We start from the raw sequence: 11961 nt of genomic DNA on the forward strand, positions 1-11961 counted from the left end.
CCCATCCAGCAGCAGCTCTGTCAGAGCTGAGAAGATCTGGTCACCTGCACAAGTGCCCGAGTTACCTGAAGGACTACGCATGCTCCATTCGGGGAGAAAGGAGTGTTGCATTCTGAAAAGATTGAGCTGAAGTCTTCACTCCGGTCCGTGTTTCCAGCGTGAACATGGACCGTTCCTATTGGCTGATGCCATTTGACAGCTGACTATAAAAGGGAGTTGTCAAATAGCATCAGCTGTTGCCCGCCAGCTGGCTGCCTTGTCAGCGTGGCAGTCGCGGCAACCCTTTATTGTTTCAGTAAAGATAAACTGAAGTTTGCTCTACATTCGCCTCTGTTATTCCGCCGCTCCACTACAGTTATGGTTGAAGCAGAAGTATTCATTGACAGGTAGGACAATGCAATGTATGATTTCATATACTATACGTAGATCGGACAGAACATGGCAGAGTTCTAGGTTTTCTAGGTCTAGAATTTCAAGTCTGGTGGCATAAGGTATTCTGCAACGAGTAGAGGAGTGGAGAACTCTTCTTGTGAAATCTTTCTGGACTTTCTCAACTGTGTTAATATCAGGTACGTAATGTGGGTTCCAGACTGATGAGTTGTATTCGAGTATTAGTCTAGCAAACGTTTTGTATGCTCTAGTTAGTAGTGTAATATTACCAGAGAAAAAGCTACGTAATAATAGGTTAACAACTCTTAATGCCTTTTTGGCTATGTAGTTACAGTGGGCTCTAGCACTTAAATCATTAGAGATGAATACTCCAAGATCCTTGACAGAGTTTGGATCATCAACAAGGTCTTGACTATTCAGCCTGTATTTTATTTTCTGATTTTTTTTTGCCAATATGTAAGACAGAATATTTATTTCTTGAGATTTGAAGTTGCCATTTGTTTGACCATTCTGATACATAGTCAAGGTCTTTTTGAAGGGTAACAGTATTGTCTGTGGTATTGAATAGCTTTACGTCATCAGCGAAGAGAATGCAGTTGCTCTTAATATGATCACAGAGGTCATTTATGTAGAGTATGAAGAAAACTTCCTTCGGAGGCACCACTGTTGACAGGTACAGAATTTGATAGGATGCTCCCAATTTTGACCATTTGTTGTCTGTTTGACAGGAATTCGTCTATCCAGTTATGCAGGTGTCCAGAGATACTATAAGATTTTAGTTTTAGGAGTAGTTTGTGGTGTACCACTGAATCAAAGGCTTTATCAGAAGTCTATGTAGATTGCGTCTATTGCTTTGCCCTGATTGAGTTGTGTAGTCCATATGTTTTTGCAGTGCAAGAGTTGCAGATTACAGGTTGTTCCTTTCTTGATTCTCAAAGTAGGATTATTCTCCTGAGTCAAACAAAACTCTTGTCTCCAACTGCCCACTTTTGTGGCAATGTTCATTCCCAATTCCCCTTCTCATTTTTAAAACCATGATTATTTATTCTCCTTTGGGATTTCCACCACCACAATTAATTGCCAATCAATGTGACAACCAATGGGATAGACAGCACCTGATAATCTGATTTGTAACAGCCTCTTTCAGTGATGAAGGCAGAGGTTGGGGTAATGCTGGGAAAATACTATAGCAGTCTAATAGTTTAAAGCTAAAACTTCCAAATCTGGGGGCAAACTGGATCTTCCTCACTGTAATTGTGGTCTTCTGTGATCTCTGAGATTTAGCTCTGTGCTGAAGAAAAAACTGTAGGAAGGATCTCTTGCAGGATATGTCAAATGTTGCTGCTGCTGCATGTACAGCTTTTTCTGCTTCAGCTTCTGTCTCAAATTCCCTGTGCCAGTATGCTGATGAAATGTCCATTTAAGGTGATAATAGAAGAAAATGAATGGTTCCATTACTACAAACCAGGAGACTATTGGATTACTGGAATAATGTATGGAATCCCAGCTCTATTGTACCAATTTTCGTTCTCAAAGCCTCCAACCCACCAACTAAAAAGGTAACTGTCAGCACGTCCAGGATTCTGGTGATTGATTTTACCTGCTCCAATGGTTTTTCTAAGAATGATTTCATTTCTCCTATTCCTCACCTTGAGAAAAGCAAGTCATTATTGCTCCTCCCAATTTGCTTTAGAGCAGGGGTCTTCAAACTTGACAGCTTTAAGATTTGTGGACTTCAACTCCCAGAATTCCTCCTCCAGTCATGTTAGCTCAGGAATTCTGGGAGCTGAAGTCCACAAATCTTAAACATGCCGAGTTTGAAGACCCTTGTTTTAGAGGAAAGGCTCCTGGGGAAACAATGATTTTGTAAAACCTGAGTTTGCAAAGTTCCTTTTATGTTCTTTCACAAGTGTCAGCCTCAACCCTGGGAAACACCAGGCATTGCCAACACTGTCCCATGATGAATCTTTCCTGGATGGGTTCTGCCTGCTTTCAAAATGATTATTTTGGGACTGTGGAGTCAGTAACCTTTTTATTCATATTTATTGTATTTATTTATTATTTATTTTATTTGTTTGTCAAACATCTACAAGATAACAAGTAAGGTATAAACATAAACATGAAAAAAGTAAGTAAATACAGATAAATGGGGACAGTAAGTCAGGAGTGTAAAGCTCGCTGGGGCACTTATGCATGCCCCCTTTAAGGACTCTTAGGAATGGTGTGTAGTCTGGTGCCTGGGGATAAGGGTATGATTTTAATTATATTTTATGGATTGTTGTGAATTGATGAGTGATATATTAGCTTTGCAAATAGGTAAGATCTAATTAGCAATACAATGTTTCCAGAAAAAAAGCTTCGCAAAGTTAAGTTTACAACTCTTAATGCTCTTTTAGCAACGCTGTTACAGTGGAGCATAAATCGCCAAAGATAAGAACACCTAGGTCCTTAACAAGGTGAGGGTCCTCTGCTAGATCAATGCCACTTAGCGTATACTTGAAATTTACCAATTACGTTTACCAATATGTAACATAGAACATTTATTAATCAAAATTTGAAGTTGCTAAATAGGTGACCATTCAGTAACATAGTCGTGTTCACTTTGCACAACAACAGAATTATCCGTACAATTGAATAATTTTATGTTATTGGCAAAAACAACCCAATTGCTTTTAAATTGATCACATAAATCGTTCATATAGAGTAAAACAAGATGATGAAAGTTCTTTTGTTGCAGTCACAAAACCTTCTACAACATTCTTCCCTTCTTGTTGGCTGTTCATGAAGTCAACCAGAATTCAAGGCTCTTACCCAACATCACCCTGGGCTACAACATCTATCAGAACTTTTTCAATGCAAGAATGACATATGAGGCCATGCTGGATGTGCTGTCTACAGGACAGGAGAATATCCCAAACTACAGATGTGGAAGACAAAAGAACTTGCTGGCTATTCTTGAAGAGATGGAATCTGAACTCTTTGATCATATTTCCAATGTCTTGAGCATCTATAAAATTCCACAGGTATAAAGCCAAATGAAATAAATTCCATGTTGTAAATTGTTCAGATTTGCCTAGAAGGCAGCACTTGTATATATTTCTCCAAATAAATTGAAAGTCAGAGATTAAATATTAGAAGAGGTGAAAGAATTTTTAATTCATAAAGTGTTTGTGTGTGAGAGTGTATATACATACATATGTATATAAGGTAAAGGTAAAGGTTCCGCTCGAAGATACGTGCTAGTCATTTATGGCTCTAGGTGGCGGTGCTCATCTCCATTATTTTTCTGCTTGCATTTTTACATGCTTTCGAACTGCTAGGTTGGCAGAAGCTGGGACAAGTAACGTGAGCTCACTCCATTATGCGGTGCTAGGGATTCGAACGCCGACCTTTCTTTTTTTAAAAAAACAAAAACAAATTTTATTAATTTTACAGACAAACAAAACATCATTAAACATTAAAGACATTGAACCTCTTTCCATTATAAATTTTACAAGGCAAATAAAACATTGTTTTATACAATACAGTTCTAATATATCCCATTTCCACTTTGATATTTTTTTAGCAAATTTCTCATTATTTCTCTTTACTCTTATTCAATTACATTTCTTCTATATTTATCCATTTTATACTCATCATATTCATATTTCCCTCTGCCTTGTTTACAAATATTCCTCTCGCTTTCTCCCAAGGTTTTATTAAATCTCAATCAGACATACACACACAAAACACAAAAACATAAAACTTCTTTTTAAAAAGTAGCTTGGCCCCGGATTACCTCTCTTTGTATGGACTTCAATTAAATTCATGTTCAGCTTATATGCCATTACCTATCTTTTACCCTTCTATATCTTTATTATAACTTCTCCCGCTTTCCACTCTTCTTAATTCTATTTTATTTATTTCATCTTAATTTAAATCATTATATTTGTATCTTTTGTCCATTCTTTTCAATTATCCATTTATCTCATTCATATTAAAAAAAATATTTCTCCTGAAATCACTAATCGAAGTATGATGCCTTTCCATCGCTCCCCTACATTAACATCTAATTCCCTATCTAATTCTGCTTAGTACATTCTACTTACTAAAATAGTAAATCCATAAAGTAATTAAATATATAATTAAACATTAAATCTCATAGCATTCCAATTATCTATTTCAAAAACAAATACCATAATAATAAGTTCATACGAACATCCACACAATAGTCAATTAAACTCTATACTTAAACTAAATGTTTTAGACATTCCTTTGAATATTTTATTAAATCTTAAAATCTATCATTATTAAACCTTTAATATTTTAATCTTTACTTAAGCCTTATAAAATTCTAATTTTCTAATTCTCATACAAATACTACAATACTTTCATGTACCTTGCAGAAACATTTTAAAACAAAGTTATGCATTACCCATTATCCATAAAAAAAGATTTCTTCTCCACACCTTATTTCATACCCTTTTGGCTTTTCCCCCCCTTCTTCCTTCCTATCTTATCCCATCTGGTCTTTTTACCCCCCTTCGCTCCCCCCCCTCTGTTGCCTTTCTCTTTTCTTTTGCTTTCTAACAGTATATTGATTTTGCATCTTATTTTCCTCTTTCTTGGATGTTTTTTTAAGTCTTATGTCCTTTTAAACTCATTAAAGATGGCTTCTTCTTCTTCTTCTTCTTCTTCTTCTTCTTCTTCTTCTTCTTCTTCTTCTTCTTCTTCTTCTTCTTCTTCTTCTTCTTCTTCTTCTTCTTCTTCTTCTTCTTCTTCTTCTTCATCCTCCATTAATTGCTGTGTTTGTTGATAAGTAGCAAACGCCATTTCTAAAAAGCAAAAAATTTCTCTCACACCGTCTTAAACCATTATAAACCTTTTCTTCTTCTTTTTTCTCCTTCTTCTTTTTAAAACAACCAAGATAATTCCAAACTTAAAACAATTCCCCAAAATCCCAAAGTCATCAAACAATCCAAACAGAACACAAAGTTCTTCACACTTTTTCTTCCTGGGGTGATATCAGTTGGCAAGGGGAAAAAAAAACCAATCTGTATTTTAAAGTCTCATTACAATTAACTTCCAATCTCAAAATCTTCCAGGCATCTCCTCCAGCAAAATCTTAATGAAAATTTTCTTTTTGTCCTCTCCCTTCCCACTTATAACAAAAAGCATTAAATTTTTACCTTCTATAAAATAGCAGGATTTTCAATATCCATTTGTTAAGTCCATGTGGAAGGAGAGTAAACTTTCTCTTAAAACACTTTCACTGCCGCTTGTAAATCTCTTCTGGAAACAAAGTATCTTTCAAAAAATCCGAATTTTCAGGATATTACTTGTATTACTTGTATCTTATAATCCAGTTTAGCCAAGAAACTTTCGCTTCAGCAATTTCTCTTCCTCCAGCACGATCTTGTCCAGCTGTCAGCTTCTATGTGGCGGCCATTACAGACCGCCACTCCACCGCCTTGAGAAAGAGGGTTAAGCCGGGTGGGGAAGGGGTCTGCGAAGACCCCAACCCCCTGTCCGGATCCCTCCTATCTTAGGCTGCCTCTTCATGGCAGCCCTAGCCTCCAGATCGATGGATCGGAGGCATCAAAGCGGCTAGCGTGGCAGGGATCACACAGGATCGCAAATCCCTGCCGCTCGTGAAGCCGACAAACCGGAAGTCCGAACGCCGACCTTTTTGATCAACAAGCTCAGTGTTTTAGCCACTGAGCTACCGCATCCCCACATAGGTGTGTGTGTGTGTTTGTGTGTGTGTCTGTATATATGCATATGCATTGTATATATATCTGTGTGTGTATATGCGTAACTCGAGGATCCGGTTGATTGAATCACATTAAATAAACGTGATCCCTGCCTGATTTGCCCAATGCATTTGCTAATGAAATGCACAGGTCGTTAAATGCACATGAGGGATCTCAGAGTGGGGAAGGCCATGCAGAGCCTAGTGTTGAAAGAGGCCACCCAAAGTCTCCCCTGATACCTCATACTCACTTATAATCCCTTGGGAACCCCATTGTTCTTTTCGCCTTCACATCCTGCCCTGGGACTCCTTTGCTTTGTTAGCCTCCTGGCTCCACTTCCTTCCTACATCCCATTTCCCATGGATTGCTTATTTTTTTGAAGATCTGCAGAGCTCCAGAAGAGGGTGGCCCACTGGAAGAGAAGCTGAAGTGTTTTATTCAGATGATGGCAAAGCTATAAGAATGTGAAATCTAAGGAAAACATTTTTGACAGCTTCTGGGTAAAAGACTTTGGCTTCAGGCCATGTGGCCAACAGGCCTCTGGTTGTAGAAAAGGCCTGGGTGTGACCATTGGGAATTTTGAAAATGATGACTTTTGAAAAGCAAGACTTTGTCATAGAACGTATGAGCGTTGGATCAGTGACTTTTAAACATTTTGAAAATGTAGTGACCAATACAAAACAGATTTTTTTCCCATAGAATAAAAAGTCCAACTCCTTAAATAGAGGAGGAATGGTCAGACCACTACAGACAAATTGCTGTCCAATTTTTCTTGAAAATATCCAGCAGTGGAGCTCCAGGAGACAGGCTGTTCCAACTCCTAATAACTCTCACCGTGAGGAATTCCTCATGTTTGTAAACTTGAGACTGAAGTAAAAAATTCAAAAGAAAAAAAATGAAGAAGAAAAATGAATAGGTCAAGATAGCTAGAAGGCTCCTCAATAAAGCAGCTTGTACATACTTTCTCTAGTGTACAAGACAGAATAAAATATGTCATAATATTCATTCTTATTTTGAACAGGGGCTTGGCACAATGCCAGTTGTCTTGGGATTTATTTTTAAAGTGAGGTTATTAAACTGACTTCTGCATTTCAAATGTCTGAAATAAATTCAGCCAATTAAAGAGTTTATACAGAAATATTTGAAATCAACTATATGTAGACAATGAAATAATATACCAATATTATATACCAGTTGCTAGGGGGGAGATATAACAAGCAATATTTCAAGCCCAACATATAAAACAATCAAATAAGCAGTAATAATCTATGAGAAATTAATATGTTTGTCATTTTAAAAAGATATTCTACGAGTGTATAGCAGTATTCCAGTATTTGAGAGGCTGCCACAAAGAGGGGGAGATCAATCTATTTTTCCAAAGCACCAGAAGGCAGGACAAGAAACAATGGATGGAAACTAATAAAGGAGGGAAACAACATGGAATTAAGGAGAAGCTTCCTGACAGGAAACTGGACTATACAGCAACAATAACAAAGCAAAATAGAAAGACCCTCCCTAAATCCTTTTTTAAAATGACAGATGAATTAAACTTAAAAGATATATGGAGAGAAAGAAATGCTAAAACCAAGCAATATACTTTTTATTGAAATAGACATTTATCATGGTCCAGATTAGATATGGTATGGATCTCAACAGAACTAATATCTAATGTTCAAGAAACAAACATTGAAACAAGTACTTGGGCAGACCATAATCCAATGACAATTAAATGGAAAGGACAAAAAAAAAGATCGAGATGGACGTTAAATAATACTATTTTAAAGGAAAAAGATTTTACACAATGGATAGAGAAAGAATTGGCCTTTTTCTTTACAGAAAATAAAAAAGAAGATACATCAATTCAGAATGTCTGGGATACAGTGAAGGCATATGCTAGAGGCTTGATAATAGACTATATAAGAAAAAAGAATATCAGGAAAAGGCAAGCTACTAAAGTTTTAGAAGATGAGTATAAAAGACTTGAAAAAGAACTACAGAAAATGCCACAGAAAAAAGACATTAAACTAAAACTGGACATAATTTAACATAAAATGGGCCAAATAGAGAAAGAAGAATTGGCACAGAAAATTAGAAGTGCTAAACAGAACTATTTTGAAGATGCAAATAAACCAGGTAGATGGTTAGCATACAAATTGAGAAAGGAGAAAAAATCAAGGAAAATATCACAATTAATAGATGACCAAGGTCAGGTTTGCTATGGTAATAAAGAGAAAAAGGAAATTATTCGAGACTTTTATGGGCAACTATATAACCAAGAGAATATTGATGAGAAAAAAGTCAAACAGTATCTACAGAATGCTAATCTACCTAAGATACCTAAAGAGACTGAATAAATGTTAGAAAGGAATATAACAATGGTGGAATTAACTGAAGCACTTAAGAAACAAAATAATGGGAAAGCACCAGGTCCAGATGGGTTTCCTGCAGAATTTTATAAAACACTACAAGAATCATTGTGCATTCCACTGCTAGAAGTCATGAATGAAGTTATGTTAAAGAAGATGATACCTAAAACATGGTCAGAAGCTTATATTACACTTATTCCAAAAGAAGAGGCTGATCTATTGCAAATTAAGAATTATAGACCTATTTCTTTACTAAATGCAGATTATAAAATCTTTGCTTCAATTTTGGGAGAAAGATTTAAAAAATACTTAAATAACTTTATTCATCCAGATCAAAATGGATTTCTGCCAAAGAGACCAATTAAAGACAATATGAGAGTAATCCTGGACACTTTGGAATATTATGAGGCACATCCCGAAAAACAAATGGCTTTGATATTCTTAGATGCCCAAAAGGCATTTGATAATGTGAATTGGAGATTTATGTTACTATTATTGGAACCGATGGGTTTTGCCAGAAAATTTATTCAAGCAATAGAAGCTATATACCATAAGCAAGTGGCAAAGGTCATTTCCGGTTTGTCGGCTTCGCTAGCGGCAGGGATTTGCGATCCTGTGCGATCCCTGCCGCGCTAGCCATTTTGGTGCCTCCGATCCTAGATCTGGAGGCTAAGGTTGCTACGAAGAAGCAGCCGAAGATAAGGAGGAGCTGGTGAGGGGTTTGGGGTGTTGCAGACCCCTTTCCCAGCCAGCAAACCCCCCCTTTCCCAAGACGGTCGAGCGGCGGTCTGCAATGGCCGCCTCAAAGAAGCCGGCAGCTGGGTAAGACTGAACAGGAGGAAGAGAGGAGAAAGTGAAAGAGAAAGTTTTTTGTGGCTGACCCAGGACTTTAAGAGGCGTTTATTCCTGAGAACGATGGTTTTCTGAAAAATACTTTGTTCCCAGAGGAGGATCTCAAGCGGCAAAACTGAGTGCTAAAAGGGAAAGTTTACTCTCCTTCCTTATGGAATCAACAAATGGCCATTGAGAAACCTGTTGTATAAAAGGTAAAGACTTGGCTTCTTGCTATAAGTGGGAAGGAAGAGGACAAAATATATATATATTAAGATTTTGTTGGAGGAGATGCCTTGAAGATCTTGAGACCAGAAATTAATTGCAACAAGGTTTTAAAATACAGATTGGAGGTTTTTTCCTTTCCCTTTGATACCTTACCAGGAAGAGAAAGTGAGAACTTTGTGTTTTGTTTGGACTGATTGACTCTCTCTGGAATTTTGGGGAATTGCTCTAATTTTTGAAACACTTTGGTTGCTTTAAAAAGAAGAATAAAGAATGGCTTTATCTGCTGATGAACTTAGAGAATATGAAGAAAGAAAGGACGCTGAAAAAAAGCCTTTCTCTCTAGAAATGGCGTTTGTTAATTATCAAATACAACAACAGATGGAGGAAATGGAAGGAGAAGAAGAAGAAGAAGACGCCATACTCAATGAATTTAAAAATTTAGTTAAGAGAGAAAGGAGAAAGAAAGGAAGGAAAATGAAGGACTTAAGATCTAAAAAATACTTAAGAAAGGAAAAAAATAAGATGCAAAACCAATTCAATGTTAATGTTACTGAGCAAAAGGAGAAAGGAATACAACAGAGAGGGGAAGTTGGAGGTAAAAAGGTTAGGTGGGATAAGAAAGGAAGGGAAAAGGAGAGAAAAGCCACAAAGGTATAAAACAAGATGGGAAAAAAGGAATTTTTTTAGGGATAAAGGGTAATGTATAATTTCTTTAAAAAGAAGATTCTGCAAGGTACATAAGATGGTATGGTAGTATTTGTATTAGAAATAGAAAATTAGAATGTTATAAGAATCTGAAATGTTTAGTAATGATAGATTTTAAAATTTAACAAAAGATTAAAAGGAATGTTTAAAGTATTGAGTTTAATTGAAAAGACTAATTTACTGTTGTTTTGATCTTATTATAAACTCATTATTGTAGCATTTGTTTCTTGAAATAGATAATTGGAAGGCTATAAGATTTAAAATTTAGATTCATTATTTAATTATATTAATTATTGTGGACTTACTATTTTTTTCTTTAGAGACTAGTAGGTTGAATGTACTAAGCAGAATCAGATTGGGTATTAGGTGTTATTTTAAATATTAATTTAGGGGAGGATAGAAAGGCATCATACCTTGATCAGGGATTTCAGGAAAAATTTTTTTCTTTACTTGCTGTAGGGAATGAGATAAATGGATAATTTGGAAAGAATGGACAAAAAATATAAATATAATGAATTAAATTAAAATGAATTAAATAAAATAGAAATAAGAAGAGTGAAAAGTGGGGAGAAGTTATATGGGAGATATAGAACGGTAAATAAGATAGGTAATGGCATATAAGATGAGCACGAATTTAATTGAAGTCCATACAAAGAGAGGTAATCTGGGCCCAAACTACTTTCTTAAAAGAAGTTTTATATTTTTGTGTTTTGTGTGTCTATGTTTTCTTTGAGAATTAATAAAACCTCAGAGGAATGTTGGATGAGAATAATGTTAAACAAGACAGAGAGGAATGAAGTTGATGGTTATAAACTGGATAAATTGAAATTGAATAAGAAAAAAGAAATAATGAGAAATTTGTTGAGAGATATCTATATGGTTATATTGAAATGGTGAAAAATAGAATTATGTTGTATGAAAGTAGTATTCTATCTGACTTGTAAAATTAATAATGGAGAGGTTTGTGTACTTAATGGATAACGATGGTTTGTTTGTCTTTAAAATTAATAAAATTTGTTTCAAAAAAAAAAAAAAAGCAAGTGGCAAAGGTAATGATAGAGGGAGAATTCACAGATTCTATTAATATAAGAAAAGGTACAAGACAAGGATGCCCTCTATCACCTTTGCTATTTGTATTGACTTTGGAAGTGTTGAATAGAAATATTAGAGATGATAAAAGCATAAAAGGAATGAAAATTAAAAAGGAAGAATTTAAATTGCAAGCCTTTGCGGATGACCTGGCCTTTATCTTGGAAGACCCTTTAGAAACAGCTCCAAAATTATTGGAAAAGATAGAGACATGTGGTGAGGTGGCTGGTTTGAAAATAAATAAAGATAAAACAAAGATTTTGACAAAGAATATGTTACTAAGACAAAGAGAAGAACTGGCAGACTTATTGAAAATTCAAGTCACCAACAAGGTCAAGTATTTGGGAATATACTTGACACCAAGATGCAGTACATTAAAAGAGAACAATTATATTAAAATTAAACAACAGATAGCGTTAGACTTGAAGAAATGGGAAAATCTACAACTATCACTAATAGGGAGAATCTCAACAATCAAGATGAATATCCTACCCAGAAACTTATACTTGTTTCAAACAATACCAATCAGGCTTGGAAAAGACTATTTTGAAGAGTTAAATAAAATTGTGTTGAAGTACATATGGCAAGGTAAGAAAGCGAGAATAAAGATAAAACTTTTA

This window comes from Notechis scutatus, chromosome 2 (genome assembly GCF_049901735.1).
Source record: "Notechis scutatus isolate UNSWTSFEM ecotype Mainland chromosome 2, rNotScu1.2, whole genome shotgun sequence".
In the NCBI taxonomy this organism is placed as follows: domain Eukaryota; kingdom Metazoa; phylum Chordata; class Lepidosauria; order Squamata; family Elapidae; genus Notechis; species Notechis scutatus.